Raw genomic sequence first — 18,107 nt, forward strand, 5'->3', positions numbered from 1 at the left:
TAGAAAATCCTGAATACTTTCCACATTACAGTAGTTCCCCTTATCTGCAGAGAATGTGCCCCAAGACCCCAACGGGTACCTGAACCCTATATTTATATGCCTTTTTCTATTGATATAAACACTTTACAGCTTCTCTTTGGCATATCCAGTTTGCCAGCACCATTATTGAATAAAATAAGGGTTACTTGAACACAAGCACTGCGATACCGGGACAGTTGATCTGGTAACCAATATGACTACTAAGTGACTACTGGGTGGGTAACATGTGGATACCCTAGAAAAACGGATCATTTACCTCCCAGGTAAAATGGAGCAGGATGATATGAGATTTCACCATACTATTCAGAACAGCATGTAATTTAAAATGTATGAATCACTTGTTTCTGGAATTTTTTATTTACTATTTTTGGGCCATAGTTAACTATGCATAACTAAAATTGTGAAAAGCAAAACCTCAGATAAGTGGGGGGCTGCTCTATCTGGGAATGGGGAGACTTTGAAGAACATCCTTATCATCCTTGTATCAGTGCTGCCTTTGATTATGCAGGGGCTTACACAGGATCACTTTGCCACTGGTTTCCTATCAGTATCCAAACAAAGAAGGGAACATTAGACTGTGCATTCCATGACAAGAGCTGAATTCATACCTCTGATCACGTGTCTTCCACACATCCTTTCAAATCTCTTGTCTGTCCCCCACTCTCCCCATTTCTCCTTATCTTGCATAAATATGGGCATAGTGGAGTAAGCTCGATGGTAAAGGCATCATTAAATGGAAAGTTCATCATTCATAAGCTACAGAAGCTTCTTGTTATAGGAGCACAACAGGCTTTGTTTTAGATGTGGAACTTATTGGAAAATTGAGAGCTAGTTGTTACAAAGTCATAAATATATTAATTTAATATTCAAAAAACCCTCTCAGATACATTTACTTTCATGCACCATCTCCAGATACATTTTAAACAAAGATAAAAATTAGAAAAACATATAAAATTTATGAAGAGCAGTATTATAAAGGAATATACTTAAACATAATTATGGCAATATTTATGCAAATAAAATACATCTTATCCTGTTTAAAATGGTATAAAATTATCTTCTGAAGCTTTACTTCCTATAAAATTTTATAGTTCAATGTATACTTAATAATAACAATTGTTATCATTGTCAAAATAATAAAAATAAGTGTGTTCTTTACTCCAAACACAATTTAAGTAAGTAGATTATAAAGTAAGATATTTTGCTATGCATTGACCTAATAATCAGGTTTTAAATATGTGGTTCCTAAAATTCAGTTTTTCACAAACAAATGCTCTTAACTTTCTAGGATGACAAAACTAAAAAATTATTTAAATATAAAAGTTATTGACTTTTATAAAACTTAGCCAATGTGGTATTTTCATTTCTAGGTATTTTATAGAGTTTGCTCTCATTTGTCTAATGTTCACCTTTGAAATAATACATTTCACATCACTATTTGTTTATCAACTAACTCATAAGCATTGTGTAAAATGTGTTTGAACTATTTATTTTATTCACTTAATGTTTACAAATTGCCTACCTTTATAAATAATTTAATGGTAGCTAGTTTTATGCATAGTTTTCTAATGTAAAGTTTCTAGATATTATTTTTCTTGTGTAATTACCATTGACATTTTTAAACAATTATATATATCTACCTTTCTGGAAATAAAAATATCAATATGAATAAAGTTATAAAAAGCAAACTATGCCGTTTTTTATTATTTAGTGTTATATCACCTCTAGCATTTTTTAGATGTATCATTTTAACTTTAATACTTTGTTGTAATGGGATCTCTTCTAATTCATTCAGCCATCATTGCAATCAAGTAACCATTACTATTAATTACTTTTCCATCATTACAAGTGGTCCTTAACAGATAGTACCATTGTACTTTGATTGGGGCATAAAATAAGAAAGTGTTGGTCTAAGTACCTTGAATGATACTGTATCTATAATACTGTGCCCATCATTATTTTATTCACAGGAAAATTCTCCAAAGATTAGTCTAATTCCACCATGGTCTGCAATCAGTATAATTCTTCATATATACAAGTTATTAAAAAACCCTAACCTTGTTTCAAAAACAATTATAATTCCTGTATCCATTAATTCAGACAAATGTGTGTGTTTTTTTAAACAATGAGTTGGTAGGGCAAAGTGCAGGCAAAAATAAAAAAACAAGTCACCCTTTATTTTTCTTATCATAAATTCTTTAAGAGATTTGCAAGTCCCACCCCAGAGGTGACCACCATGTTTGGCTTGGTGGGTATCTCTCAGGCTCTGCTTCTCTCATTATTTGTCTGTCTCTGTCACATGCAGACTCATTTTCACGTATGCATGTCTGCTTATTGAAATCACATGTATGTGGCATCTCAGGTGGGATCCTGGTGGCAGATTTTGTACAAGTGTCTAACATGAGAGGACCCCTGAGGCACATAGAGATCCCTGTATCACCTTTAGCAGCTTCTCAGCTTCCCTAGTCCAAGTGGACTGAGATTGGTGAATCCCATCTCCTCTCCATAGACATTATTGTTTTTTGTAATTCTTAGCTATTTCACCAGTGTTATGATGGATAGTCTCAAAAATACGTCTTGGAAAAATTGTGCGAGAATTTACGTGGAGTTACCTCCTGGGATGAGCACTGTCAGGGGCAGGTGAACACCCATGGAACTTGGACAGGTCCTGCACACTGTTCTCCCAGAAGAGGGGCCTTTTGCAACTTCTCTCCAGGGCATCGGCTGAGGCCTCTGCTTCCTCACTTTGTCTCCAAGTCTGGTCACCACCAGACCAGAAGCCTGCCAGTCTGACGGTGATGGCGGTGCTCACTCCCCAGTGTTGAGAGAGCCTGTGGCCCCATTGGGGAAGGAGGCACCTCTGACATGCAGAGGCATGTGCATTGCCTCTCATTGGAAGTGCATGTGTTTGCCTTTTGCCCTTTAGAAAACATGGACTTTTGAGAGTTTTCTGCACAACGGAGATGTTAAACCTTTCTCTGGTTTTGGGTTGTGAAGAATGCTTTCCATTTGGTGCTTTGTCATTCTAGATTTCTGCATTTTTCTCAGTTTTGTTTTGGGCCAGGAAGTGCCAGTCATTGCCTGACTGGCTTCTGGCACAACTGCTGGACATGGCACAACCGCTGTAGGTGGATGCTCCTACAGGTCTGCTGTGGCCTACAGGTCTGGCCCTGCATTGGGCTCCTAGGGGTATATAACAGGCATTGAAGCAGGAGCTGGCTTTTCCTCATGGGCTGGTGCTGGAGTTGTGAGAGGAGAAAGTATCACCCACATGCCTGCATCCCCACTTGTCCCCCAAAGACAGAACACAGCCGCACCACAGGATCCACCACAGGATACCCTCCCTGCAGGCAGCCAAGCAGATGGTGGTCTGAGGCAGGTGTTTGCTCCTGGCCAGCCACTGGGTGTGCTCCCTGTGTGTCTGGCACCAACTCCTTCACGTAACCCACATGCACCTCTACCCCCATTCCAACCATACCTCCCCTACCTCATTTGGGCTCTGCTCCTTGGGCTCTAGGGCATATGGCCTGCTTTGCATAACATGGCAGGGTGCTCCAGGTTGAAGTCTGAAATCGTGAGCTTCCTGGGGAGACTTGGTGAATTCAAGGAAGGAGTCTTCCAGCCATCCATAGCCCTTGATTCCCCAGACCCCCAGGTGGCCACACTCTTCAGGCCTGCTCTGGCTTTCTGTAGGGTGCCTCACCTGGCCCTTACTGGTGGAGATGAGGCAGGTGTCTTTGTCAACCAGCTGTTGCTTCTTGATGTCCTGGATTGAACTCTACAATGAAAGTGACCTGTATCCGGTCGAGACCTCAAGCCCTGACCAGTCCTAGTTGTTGATGTTCCTGACCACTGAATCTTGTACCCCCAGATCAGGCCCAGCTCTGTGTCTGCACAGACCTCCACCCAGGGGAAATTATATTCACCTCCAGGGCTCAGGATAAACCTCAGGCAGAGGGTGCCACCCACACTCCATATCTACACAGCCAGCCTTGACCTGTAGTTTGAACATGAATGAACCACCTCCCCTTTTAGCCTGTTCCTGCTCAGGGAAGACCCTCCCCATGTGAAACCCCTCACACACACACACACACACACACACACACACACATACGGAGGGGACGTAGGACTGCTCAGATGAGGTCAGAGTGGTGGCCTGGCCAGAGCAAAACCACCTTGGGCCTCCCTGTGTTACTTCTGGGTCTCACCATGAAATGGGTCAAAGGCATCTGGGCAGACCTAGGGACAGCCATGGTGGAGTATACTACCACACCTTGGGGCATGGGCATGCAGCAAGAAAACATCTTGTGAGTGCAATTGTTTCTAGCGAAGTGAACTGGTTAGGGGTAGTTTTAGAGTGGGGCTGCCTCGTTATCAGGGTTCAAAGTTCTGTTTGGCTGTATTGTCAGGAAGTAAGATCACTGCTCTTGTCTGAGGAGATGCTTGGGGTAGAGGAGCCAAGCAGTGACATCATTTCTTTTTTTTCTTAATTGAATCTATCAGGGTGACATTGGTTTGCAAAATCATACAGGTTTCATGTGTATAACTCAATAAAACATCACCTGCTCACTGCATCATGAGCCCATTGCCCCAAGCAAAGTTTCTCTCGGTCCCCATTTTCCTCCCTGTTACCCACCTCCACCTAGCTCCCACCACCTATTATTGTCAGAGAAGATTCTTGATATGATTTCAATCTTAAATTTATTGAGACTTGTTTTGTATCCTCACATATAAAAAATGTTCCATGTGTTCTTGAAAAGAATGTATATTCTGCTGCTTTGGGGTGAAATACTCTGAAGATAACAATTAAATGCATCTGATTTAGTGTGTCATTTAAGGCCACCATTTCCTTGTTGATTTTATGTCTAGAAGATCTATCCATTGATGTCAAGGTGGTGCTAAAATCCCCTACTGTGACTCTATAACTGTCAATCTCTCCCTTTATGTCCATCAAGATTTACTTTTTATATTTAGGTGCTCCTATGTTGGGAGCATAAATGTTTACCAGAGTTATATCCTATCTTTGGATTGCTCTTTTTATCATTATGTAGTGTCCTTCTTTGTCCTTACTATAACCTTTGTTTTAGAATCTATTTTGTCAGATATAAGTTTGTTGCCCAGCTTTTTATTTCATTTCCATTTGCATAAAATATATATTTCCATCCCTTTACTTTCAGTCAGTGTATATCTTTTTTTTCTGAGGTGGTCTCTTTTTCTTAATATATTTTTATTTATTTCAGAGAGGGAGGGAGAGGGAGAGAGAGAAAAGCATCAATGATGAGAGAGAATTATTGATTGGTTGCCTCCTGCATGCCCCCTATTGGGGATAAAGCTGACAACCTGCGTATGTGCCCTTGATGGGAATCGAATATGGGACCCTTCAGTCCACAGGCAACACCAATGATGAGAGAGAATCATTGATTGGCTGCCTCCTGCATGTCCCCCGCTGGGGATCAAGCCTGCAACCTGGGCATGTGCCCTTGACCAGAAACCCTTCAGTCCAAATGCTGACACTCTATCCACTGAGCCAAACGAACTAGGGCCTAGTATTTTCTTGAAATCAGATGTGGTACTTTTCATTTCATTTCTGACTGGTTCTTTTTCATGGTTTCTATGTTCTTTTTCATGCTGCTGTACTTCTTACTAAGTTCCTTGAGCATCTGATAAATTGCTTGCCTCCATTTCATTTAGCTCTTTTTTCTGGAGATAACTCATCTTCTTTCATTTGGGACCTGTTTCTTTCTATCCCCATTTTGGCTGTCTCTTCGTGTTTGTTTGTATGTATTAGATATTAATATGTCTAATAATACTGGTTTGGTAGTAATGAATACCTTGAACTTTTCCTTGTCTGGGAACCTCTTTATTTTCCCTTCAATTTTAAATGATAGCCTTGCTGGGTAAAGTAGTATTGGTTGTAAGTACTTGCTTTTCATCACTTTGAATATTTCATGCAAGTTCCTTCTGGCCTGAAATGTTTCTGTTGAGAAATCAGCTGACAGTCTTATGGGAGCTCCCTTTTAAGTAATTAACTGTTTCTCTCTTGCTGCTTTTAAGATTCTCTCTTTGTCTTTAACCTTTGGCATTGTAATTATGATGTGTCTTGGTGTGGGCCACAACGGGTTCATCTTGTATGAGACTCTCTGCACTTCCTACACTTATATTTGGAAAAGAAGAGGTAAAACTATCTCCATTTGCAGATAACATGACCTTATTTATAAGTCATGGAATCCACTAAAAAAACTACTAAAACTAATAAGTGAGTTCAGCAAAATCGCAGAATAGAAAGATCAATATATAACAAGGGAGGTAGAATTAGTCTTTTTCTTTTATTAGGTTAGGAAAGTTCTTGGTCATTACTTTTTCAAATAAATTCTTGATCACTTTCTATCTTTCTTCTCCTTCTGGGACCCTTATGATGTGAATTTTGTTATATTTCAGATTATCCCAATGTTTCTTTAAACTATCTTCATCCTTTTTTATTCTTTTTTTTATTTTTGCTGCTCTGATTGTGTGTTGTTCTTTTTCTACCTTGTCTTCCACATCTCTGATTCAATCCTCTGCTTCATCCAACCTACTTATTATTCCTTCCAGTGTTTTCTTTTTTCTTTTTTATTCTTTTTTTTTATTTTTGCTGCTCTGATTGTGTGTTTTTTTCTACCTTGTCTTCCAAATCTCTGATTCAATCCTCTGCTTCATCCAACCTACTTATTATTCCTTCCAGTGTTTTCTTTTTTAAAATATATATTTTTATTTTTTAAGATATTTTTATTGATTTCTGAAAGGAAGGGAGAGGAAGAGAGAGATAGAAACACCAATGATGAGAGAGAATCATTGATTGGCTGCCTCCTGCATGTCCCCCACTGGGGATCAAGCCTGCAACCTTGGCATGTGCCCTGGACCAGGGACCCTTCAGTCCACAGGCTGACACTCTATCCACTGAGCCAAACCAGTTAGGGCCCAGTGTTTTCTTGAAATCAGATATGGTACTTTTAATTTCATTTCTGACTGGTTCTTTTTCATGGTTTCTATGTTCTTTTTCATGCTGCTGTAGTTCTTACTAAGTTCCTTGAGCATCTGATAAATTGCTTGCCTCCATTTCATTTAGCTCTTTTTTCTGGAGATAACTCATCTTCTTTCATTTGGGACCTGTTTCTTTCTATCCCCATTTTGGCTGTCTCTTCGTGTTTGTTTGTATGTATTAGATAAAACTGATATGACTTCCAGACTTCAGGGGGTGGCCTTATGTAGTAGGTGTCCTGTGGTACCCAGTGGTGGAGTTTCCTTAATCTTCAGGGATGGGTGCTCTAGGAATGTCCCTTGTGGGATTATGTGGGACCTCCTATTCTAGTTGGGTCTTGATTGCTGTTGGCCCATTTGTGTCTGGGATTGACCTTCAGACTGGCTGATTTTGAGGCTCAACCTCAACCACACATACAAACTGCTGGATATGTGCAGCCTCTAGATGGCTTCTTCTGCTAATCCTTCATTATAAGATTCCACTTCAGAGTGTATTTAGTTGGTAATTCAGGGTAATTGTTCCACAATTTAGTTGCACTTAATTGCCTTTGTTCATTTGTTGCTTTCAGTTTTATATCCCACATATGAGTAAAATCATATTGTTCTTAACTTTTTCTGTCTGACTTATTTTGCTCAGCATGTTATTCTCAAGATCCATCCATGTCACAAATGGCAGTATTTCATCTTTTTTAAGGCTGAGTAGTATTCCATTGTACATATAAACAACATCTTCTTTATCCAATCATCTATCCAAGGATGTTTCAGTTGTTTCATGTCTTGGCCTCCGTAAATAATGCTGCAATGAACATAGAGGTGTATATATGTTTGCAAATAAATGTTTTCCAATTTTTGGCTAGATACCCAGAATAGGGGTTGCTAGGTCATATGATAACTCTATTTTTAATTTTGGGGGAGCCACCATACTGTTTTCCATGGTGGCTTTACCAATTTACATTCCTTTGTCCTTTGGAAACTGATATCCTTGCCTTTATTCCTCCCTCTCTCACTTATTTTGCTTAGAGATTTTAGTTCTTCTTATCTACTTTTTAAGAAATATCTTATTTAAATTTCCAAAATGGGAAAATGACTTCATTGAAAAGTCTATTATTCTGGCACTAAGATTAATAGGTTCTTTGAATCCATATTTCTTGAAAATAAATATTTCTTAGTATAAAAGCAAGAGAAAATAAGGCAATATATTACTAAAATGTACATGGAATTACACAACAAAAATAATATTATGTAACACAGTTGCACTATATTAAAGAGATTAGTCTTTATCTTATAGGTAAGAAATGGCTCTTTCTTGTAGGTTGTATAAAATCCCTACTCCAAAAAGATGTCCTAAATATGTTACCTTACATGACAAAAGGATTTCACAGATAGGTGTGATTGATTAAAGTTATTGAGATTAGGAAATTATCTAAGATTATTGAGGTAGGCCTAAAGTGATAGCAAGAGTCATTGTAAGCCCTGGCCGGTACAGCTCAACTGGTTGGAACATCATCCCATATACTGAGAGGTGGCAGGTTTGATTCTCCAGTTAGGGCACATACCCAGGTTGCAGGTTAAATCCCTGGTTGGGGCACTTTTGGGAGGCAACACATCTCTCTCTCTCTCTCTCTCTCTCTCTCTCTCTCTCTCTCTTCCTTCCTCTCTAAAAAAATCAATAAAAATATTTAAAGTTATTATAAGAGGAGAAAGGAGGGTCAGAATTAGAGGAAAGTTGGTATGACAACAGAGAGAGAGACAGAGAGATTAGAACATGTTATGCTGATTGATTTGAAGATGGAGGATGGGCCACAAAGCAAGGAGAGCAGGAAACCTCTAGAAGCTAGAAAAGCCAATGGAATATTTTCTCCCCTATGGCCTATGGAATAAATGCAATCCTGCTGACCCATTTTAGACTTCTGCCCTCCAAAACTGTAAAAGTGGGAGGACAGTAATAATTAGAGAGTATGAGACTGTTATGAAGCTTCCAATGTGGGATTGTGAAATCCTAAAGATGATTTTTGGACAGGATACAAATTATTTGTTAAGGTTAAAGAAAATGAAACATTTTTAAACATGTCCTGAATTTGGGTTTTGATCATGGGTTAGTAATATTACATTACTAAAAAAAAATGGAAATTTCAGAAAACAAATGTGATTTGAGTTTAAAAGTAATAAATATAGCTTTCTGCACAGATTCACAAATGAGTGATAACACTCATTTATATATGTCCTATCATATAAAGACAAAAAATAATGGTTAATACAGTTTCTGGTATGCCTAAGATATTGTAGTTGAAGGTGGTGTTTAAGCATTATGAAAACTCACCAAAGGTGTCTCTGTATTCTCCAAGTCATCCTGAACTCTTTATAAATGCCAAGGCAATGGTCCTCTGGTTAGGCTTGTTTTCTATTGAAAGAAAGATAATGTCAATAATCCAATAAGAGCTCATAAAATGTATAAGATTGAAATACAAATATTTACTGTATACCTATCTAGTCCATGGAGGCATATAAATAGATTTATTCCTTAATGCTCAGATGAGTCCTGAACACCATTCTAGCTACTACACAAATGTGTATAAATCTTATTTTAATGCATAATCAATAAAAAGTCTATTATAAAAATAAATCTAGAATTAACTTCAAATGTATAATTTAAAAAGAAAATATAAAGAATACTTTTAAATCAAATTTATTCCTTTTCTTATTTTTTAAAGGAGTTTTTATTTATTTATTTATTTATTTTATTTGTTTTTATTGATTTCAGGGAGGAAGAGAGAGGGAGTGAGAGATAGAAACATCAATGATGAGAAAGAATCATTGATTGGCTGCCTCCTGCATGCCCACATTGGGAATCAAGCCTACAACCTGGGCATGTGCCCAGACCAGGAATCAAACCCTGACCTCCTGGTTCATAGGTCGATGCTCAACCACTGAGCCACGCCGGCCGGGCCATGCCTCATGTTTTGAAAACATGCTGTCCTCTCTCCTTTCAGAGTGATAAGACCTAAGTAGCCAGGAGAGAATACACAACAAGAGAGAGAGGGAGACAGAGAGAGAGAAAGAGAGAGAGAGAGAGAGATATTAAGGTGAGAGAGAAATAGTGATCAGTTACCTTCTGTATGTACCCTACCCCAACCTGGGATCAAGCCCTGACTGAGAATGGAACTGGCAACCAATTGCGCCACTCTGGGCTAAATAATAATTCTTTAAATAAGTAATGTCTTATTCTAATAGTAGAATTGGTTGAAATACAAAATAAGTTTTATAGTACTTGCAAATAAAAATATGAATATGCCCAAACTAATCCAAATATTTGAATTACATTGTTCATATTAAGTCTCAAAATCAGTTATGTCTTTGTTATGTTAGTAAAAAATCTAACATTTATTACATTTTCAGGGATTACCTCAAAATTCCTTTCAATTTCTCATCATATAATAACCCTATACTGTAGACTATTTCTGTCAGAAACCTTAACAACAATGCATATAATAGAGATTTATTTTCAAATTATTTTTAAAGTAATATTTAAAATAATGCAATTTTAGGCATAATGTAGGCCAGTGATGGCGAACCTTTTGAGCTCGGCGTGCCAGCGTTTTGAAAAACCCTAACTTAACTCTGGTGCCATAGTAAAACAAAGACTTATATTTTTGATATTTATTTTATATATTTAAATGTCATTTTGTTTATTTTATATATTTAAATGCCATTTAACAAAGAAAAATCAACCAAAAAACTGAGTTCACGTGTCACCTCTGACACGCCTGTCATAGGTTTGCCATCACTGATGTAGGCAAAGGTTTTGCAAAATGAAAAGATATTTTTTACATAAATGTTTCCTAATTTTAGAAGGGATATATAAGCATTATCCAAGTATTTATTAACTTCGTCTAGTGTTTCCTCTTATGAAACTGCTCAGCAATCCTCAATGCAGCTAACTGTAGCTATCTACTAAAATTATCTAAATATATGGAGAAAATAATAGACCAAAACTAGTACTGAAAACTTCTCTTTAAATATTATCTATATTTAATTTTTTAGTGAATACTGGTTTCCCAAGGCATCTTATAAAAAAAATGTCATCAATCTAGCATTTGTTTTAAATCACAAAAAAATAAATTTGGATAAATTATAACAATTTTTTTTTCTTATTACCCTATTTCCTTTCTCACCTCCCTCGTCCAATAATGGCCCCCAGTGTTTTCATGGCAATACCCCACCTCCAAGGAAGAACAACAAACCAAAGTACCTACAGAAAAGAATCAGGTTGTTTAGACCTTAAATAAATGTTAGAAATAAAACAGGACATCTAAATTTTAAAAGCTGAGTTTTAATAGGTACATTAGTTTACAGTTTGTTCCTCAGTCTAAGCTTCTAAGTGTCAGGATTCAATTAGTAAAAGGAACTGGATAGCAAGTCTGCCTCAAATTCTAATTGATTAGGAAATTTATGATAGAAGCACAAGACTGCATCTACCCAGGGAAATTGTTGTTATAGGGCTAGGATTTGGTGAGCCAGAAAGAAAGCAGTAAAGATGTACATGTAAAGACTAGATCATGTGAATTTTACTTGGAGAAATTTATACAAGAATTAAAAGCCCGGTGCATGAAATTTGTGTATGAGTAGGGTTCCTAGGCCTGGCCAGCGATCAGGGCCAATTTATGGGGTGACCAGCAGGGTGATTGGGGGTCCCCCCACTGGCACCTGCCTTGACTGGCCTGGGGCCTACGGGCTAGGGGCAGCTCCTGCATTAAGTGTCTGCCCCCTGGTGGTCAGTGTGCATCATAGTGACTGGTCATTCCACCATTCGGTCGATTTGCATATTAGGCTTTTATTATATAGAATAGGAGAGGTATTGAGCAACACTTTGGGCTTAGAAGAAGAGTCAGCTTTTTCAACATAAGGAGAAGATGTTTTTTTTAAAAATTTGTGAGAGACGACTGTGGTGAGTTAGAAAAGAAACAAGACACAACGTTAGTATGGTGTCCCTCCCACCTCACCTCTTTAGATCAATTCCTTAATGGGCTGCTTTTCTTATTGAAGTATAAACATATATATTTTAATATTAGCAGATTGATCACGTATTTCTATATATAAAGAAAATATAGTGTGACCAAATAAAGTTTATACACAAGGTATAAAATAAGTAATCTAATGTACCAAATTATTAATATAAAGCGCCCAAAAGACATCATGGGTGAACAAGGCATGGGGAACTTTTCTTAAATGGCAAACCACACAACTGGTTTTAACCTAGGTACCTTACCAACATGTGTAGCTATCAGTACTTTTTTATATGGCAGAGGAATTAAACTATATCACTTCACAGTCACTGTTACTGGGAGTTATTTATGCTATGCACAGCCAAAATTAATACTAACACCGAAGAAGCAACATTATTTCTGGCATCATTATTTTCTATTTCACACCTATACCACTGAGTTTTAAAAATAATTGTATTTATATTACTTTATAATATAAAAATGCATATGTAAAAATAACTATGCACTGAAAATAAAAAGTATTTTTACAAATAAAGATACTACAAGTCAGTGGCCAAATATCAATATCCCAATCAAAAATTGATATGACTGGGTTGTTTTAAAAAGTTTAATGCATATAGAGAGTACAAAAAGATCATTTTTATATTCTAGTATTTAAAACAAGATAGAGTGATATAAGCGAATTATATCTCAATAAAACTAATAGAGAAAGAAAATAACTATAACAAGAAGAAAATTAAATGAGGTAGCGCACAAACACCATGTTTCAAAAGTGATCACCACCACTGATAATTAGTATGTGAATAGTACAATATTTCTGAAGGAGACTTTGATAATATATATTGAAATCAGTCAACTATGGGTAATATTTCAACTAGCAATTCAAGTTCCATAATTTATATTTCTATAACTAAAATATTTCTCTTTCATTTGGTGTTTCAAGTTCTCCAGGCATGTGTATTTGTACAAGTATAACTCAAGGACTCCTGTTTCCTTGATTCATAATCCAATGATTTTACCACTCAATCACATTTTTTTGTGCTGTTTAATGTCCTTGTTCATATGTGTATATCAGAATACTTTTCTTTTGGATAACTCAGCTGATCTTTCATTATTAACAGAAATACTTGTTTTACCACTCAATCACATTTTTTGTGCTGTTTAATGTCCTTGTTCATATGTGTATAAATTTCTTATCAAAATTGGACAAACACAACCTCTTTACCTTTCCTGTCATCTCTATTTTTTTTAATAGTAACCTGACCAATCAAATGTATATCAGAGTTAGAAGAATCAAGTTAATTAGGAGTTACAAAGACAATGAAATCCCAAATAGTAAGCATATTTTCTCTTCTCAACAACTCCTTCACCTTCACCGAGTCTCTTTCCTACTTGGAAAATAGTATAAGTAATTGTTTGATATAGAGAAGGACAAGTTGGTTACATATACCAAATTTTCCTGGAAGCCAATCTGTCACAGGTTACTTCAGCGGCGATACTGCCAGAGAAGCACAGAGCAGGAACCTTTGATTCACCAAAGGCTGAACCCTAACTTTCCTCCTCAGCACGACGGCTCAGCCATCGCCCTCTGGAGGGTTCCAGAAGCCTGGTGCAAACAGGCAGCGAGACACTCTATTTTTTCTCCTTGTACACAGTCCTCACATCTGCAACATTTTAAAAGATTCTTCATTTCTTAATATTGAAATTAAATGCCCATAGTATCTTTGTGTGTTTTTTACTGGTAAACTTTGTTCAAATTCAAAAAAATACATCGTATTCACAAAAGTGATCTCTTTACCATGAAGGTAGTTGTTCCATAAACTGGAAACCTTTAAAACTAATGAAATATAAATATGAAGAAAACTATTTATGCATATTAAAGATATTCAATATTACCTTTTTATAATAGTCGCATTTGAAACCACAAATTGTGCTTCTCTACATAAGAATGGATAGAATAATTGTTTAATTAAGTTGTATGCTAAGGAAACCATACTTGTTTACATACATAAATATTTCCATTCATTGTGAAAGTATGGAATATATACTTTCAATTTAGGTTCCCTTATAGACAGGAAAATAGGCACAGAATAGCATTGCACTCTGTCTATTCTCCTATTTTCTAACTGATTAATTAAAAATGTTTTCTTAAAAAAAAACACTAGTGAAAATATACCTGTGGGAACCATGCCAGGTCCCTGGATAGTCAAGGCCGGTGGGAGCACAAAGGCCGTGTTATCAATACACCAGAATGGCCAAAGACCGCTCTGGGCATGTGCCTAAATGGGATGTTCAAGGACTCTGAGCCTGGGAATCCTAATCAGGCCAAAATACCATGAGCGGGTGCAAGGACACATGATACACTGTGCCCTTCAGTAGCCAATATGATTGATGTAACTATTGGCATGAAGCCTTCTTTGTCTAAATGGTATAGAAGTAGGTTACTGACCAGCTAGTTAGCTGGAGTAGGCTGGAGTGAGAAGAAGTCTGCTGGAGTATGGAGAGAGAGCAGCAAGGATGAAGTGTGTGAAGAAGTCTGCTAGAGAGAGCAGCTGGGCAGGAGAGACAGGAGAAGCTGCTGAGCCAGGGAGCTCAGATACCGCTATGATGTGAGGCGGTGAGTCTAGAAGGCAATGTGCTCAGATAATAGCTGTGGGTACAATTACTGATGCCGTTTTATGGGAAAGATGTATGTTCACCAGTGAGTGTCTGGCTGCCGGCCTGTATAGACTTTGCTGTGGGGACTGTTCTTGTCTGTTGGCTATATGACCACTGGCTTCTGCAATAGACTCATTCCTATACACCCACAACCTCTCATGGCTTCTCCATCTAAGATCCAGCTTCCTAGGAGGTCCAGCTGCAGGCAGAGGGGCTCAGACCCAACACCTGTTACTAATGAGCAGGGGATAAAGGAGGAAGTTGACCTAAGTTCCCAACAGTTAACACAGTGAGCAGGGTTCAGCAAGAACCAGCCCTAGCATAGTCTGATAGGAGAATTTAGAAGAATATATGGACTCACAGCCACTCAGAACAACTCAGAGCACCAGAGCTTGAGCAGAGCTCCTGCTGCGTGCTCTGACAATACCTTTTTTTTTCCAAGACAGAGGGCTTGGTGTTCTATTTATACTCAACAACTTCTCTAATAAAAATGAGCCCTAGCTGTGTTGTCTCAGTGGGTAGAGCGTTGGCCTGTGAACTGAAGGGGCCTGGGTTCGATTCTGGTCAAGAGCACATGCTTGGATTGCAGGCTTGGTCCCCAGTGTGGGGCATGCAGGAGGCAGCCGATCAATGATTCTCTCTCATCATTGATGTTTCTATCTCAGTCTCCCTCTCCCTCTCCCTTCCCCTCTGAAATCAATAAAGATATTTTAAAAAGCGATAATTCTATTATCATTTAAAATTCCGTAATTGATAATAAATAAAAGTACCATGTATTTTAACTATGGCAGCATATCAAATGGGTAAATAATATCCTTTCAATATTGCTATCTGGTACCTAAGAAAATACATCCTGTGTTAAAAGTGTACAGCCTCGTCTGTCTTAGGTTTCCACAAGCTGTGGAAACAGATCTGTCACTCTTCCTGATGCAGCACTGACAGCAAGCCTATCCCATAGAAGGAGGACAGCCTATTGCAGTAAGAATTTTTAATCTCCCCACAATCACATATTCTCTCCTTGAAGCTCTGCCAGGAAGTGTTTCATCTGAGAACAATGCTCGAACTTTTCATTACAGAACTCAAAACCACTTAAAGTCATAGCATTTTAGATACCCACATTTGCACTAAACTTGAAAGATTAGAGTTGAATTCATATGGAGGGGGGGGGGTGTCTCTGAATCTCTCAAAGAAATGATAAACATTTTTCTTTTGGTCTTCAAAATTCAATGCTCTGTGAATAAAGATGATTGGTTTTGTATCAAGATTGATTTAGCTTTTTATTTCTTTTCTTTGGGATGCTGTGTTTTTGTGGGATGTCATGAATAACTGAGTAAAAAGGAAGACAGGGCTCACTTACTTAGGGCTCATTGTTGATAAGGAAAAAAGATGTGCCTGAGTGTTTGTATGTGTATGCGTGAGTGCATGTATGATTGTGTAAGCACATATGTCTGTGCATGTATGTGCATGTGTGTCTATCTACATACTTACCATTCTCTAGAAATTAATTTTCTCACTATAATATTAGATGATGACATATTAGATTTAACCTCCTCTTTGAGATCACTTGAGTGCATTCAGGAACAATAATGGACAATGCTTAAACTCTCCTAAAATAAAACACCAACTAATTAAAGTTGTGTTTAATATGTTTCATCTTCCTTGAAAATTCTAGCTGAAAGTGACTATTAGAAAGTTATTTTTTAAAGGTCGTCTTTTATAAGTATTTAACATATTCTAAAGGAATTACCCAGCCAGTTTTTGGTCTTAGATTCCAGAGAAAATTTATAAATCAAAGTTCAAACATCTATCCTTATAATAGGGTAATATGCAAATTGGTTGGGACGCCATCACGTAACAATCAGCAGGCTACACACGCAGCAGGAGTGGGTGGGCGGGGACTTGCAGCATCGGGATGGGGACAGGGGCAGGGACTTGTGCCACCAGGACATGAGGCTGCCTCCCAGCCTGGCGCCCGGCCAGGGATGTGAGGCTGCCTCATTGGCTCCTCATGTGAAAGGTGAGCTCGGATCCCCATTCTTATTCAGTGTAGTGGAGTGTGGGAATTGGTTTATAGGATCCAGTCCCACTTGAGGAAGTGTTACCACAGTCTGAGAGTAGATGTAAAATGGAGATCATATTTATTCGCTCACAGGCTTGCTGTAGAACAGACAGAGTCACCATCCTCACAGAATTCAGGATGACCCACATGCAAACCTATAAAGAAAAGTCAGCAACACCCCACAGGACCAAGAACTAGAAAATGCCCTTTGAAAGGAGCGTATGCAACAAAACTGTGAGTCCCCAAAGGCCGAAGAGGAAAGCTGTCCTTGTGGTTAATTTAACAGTTTAAAGTGAAAAACTGGCATCAGAAAGTAGTGGCATAACACCGAGGACATGCAGTCATGTGGCAACACTGAGACCTAGGGACCCTTGGGACTAGTGGTTTCCAACACCGTGGGAACCCCCTACCCCCAACCCGGCCTCTGAGTGCCGGTTACAGACAACCACGTGCACAGAGATGAGGGCTCCAGGCCTGCAGTGGTGGGTTAGGGGACATAGGACCTCCTCCCATAAAGTCTCCCCCGGCCCGCACAGCTGTGTGGGGCATGCCCGCTAAAGACGTCACCAGGTGACGTCACCTAGAGGGGCCTCTCAGGCGGTTTCCCTGAAGAGGGGCAGGCGCCCAGCTCAGAGGCGAGGAGGTACAAGCTTGGGAGCCACGTGACTCCCCACAGCCCCTGCAGCGTGGCCAGAGCTGAAGCTGCAGGTCCGTCTGGCTTTTGCAGGGCCTGGACAGTGCGGTGGCCCCGGCACTGACGCCAAGTGCTGGGTGCCTGAATCCAGGGAGCCACCCAGAACCACAGGCCTTCCCAGCTAGACCACTCCCCTCCTGCATCTCTCACCAAACCCGGGTCTGACCCTCATCCTCCCCACCAGACCCCAGCGGCCCAACCTCCCAAATGGTGACCTTTGACTGCATGCCCTCACCCCAACATTTGTCTCAGAACCTAACACCTCCCTTAACCCCCTCACCTCCGATCTAACCTTTAACAGGAGCCATTGCCAACCACATCTGGTCCAGCACCACTCTCCCCCCTCTAGCCCCCCACCTTCCTCCATGGAAGCTGCAATTGCTTCCTGTGAACTCAAATGAAATAGGATTAATCAAAGAAGAATATGTCTGAGCAAAGACCTTGAACTAAAGAAGAAATAAAATAACTAATATACATGAGAAAAGTTAACTTCAAAGGTAATCAAGTAATGCAAAGGAAAGATACCTGGAACATTTAAAAAATCACAATATTCAGTACTGGAGAGGGTGTGATGAAACAGACACCTGATAGCACTGCTCGGAGTATAGGGGACAGCATTTCTGGAGACAGTTTGACA

This window comes from Myotis brandtii, unplaced genomic scaffold, assembly GCF_000412655.1.
Source record: "Myotis brandtii unplaced genomic scaffold, ASM41265v1 scaffold503, whole genome shotgun sequence".
NCBI lineage: Eukaryota > Metazoa > Chordata > Mammalia > Chiroptera > Vespertilionidae > Myotis > Myotis brandtii.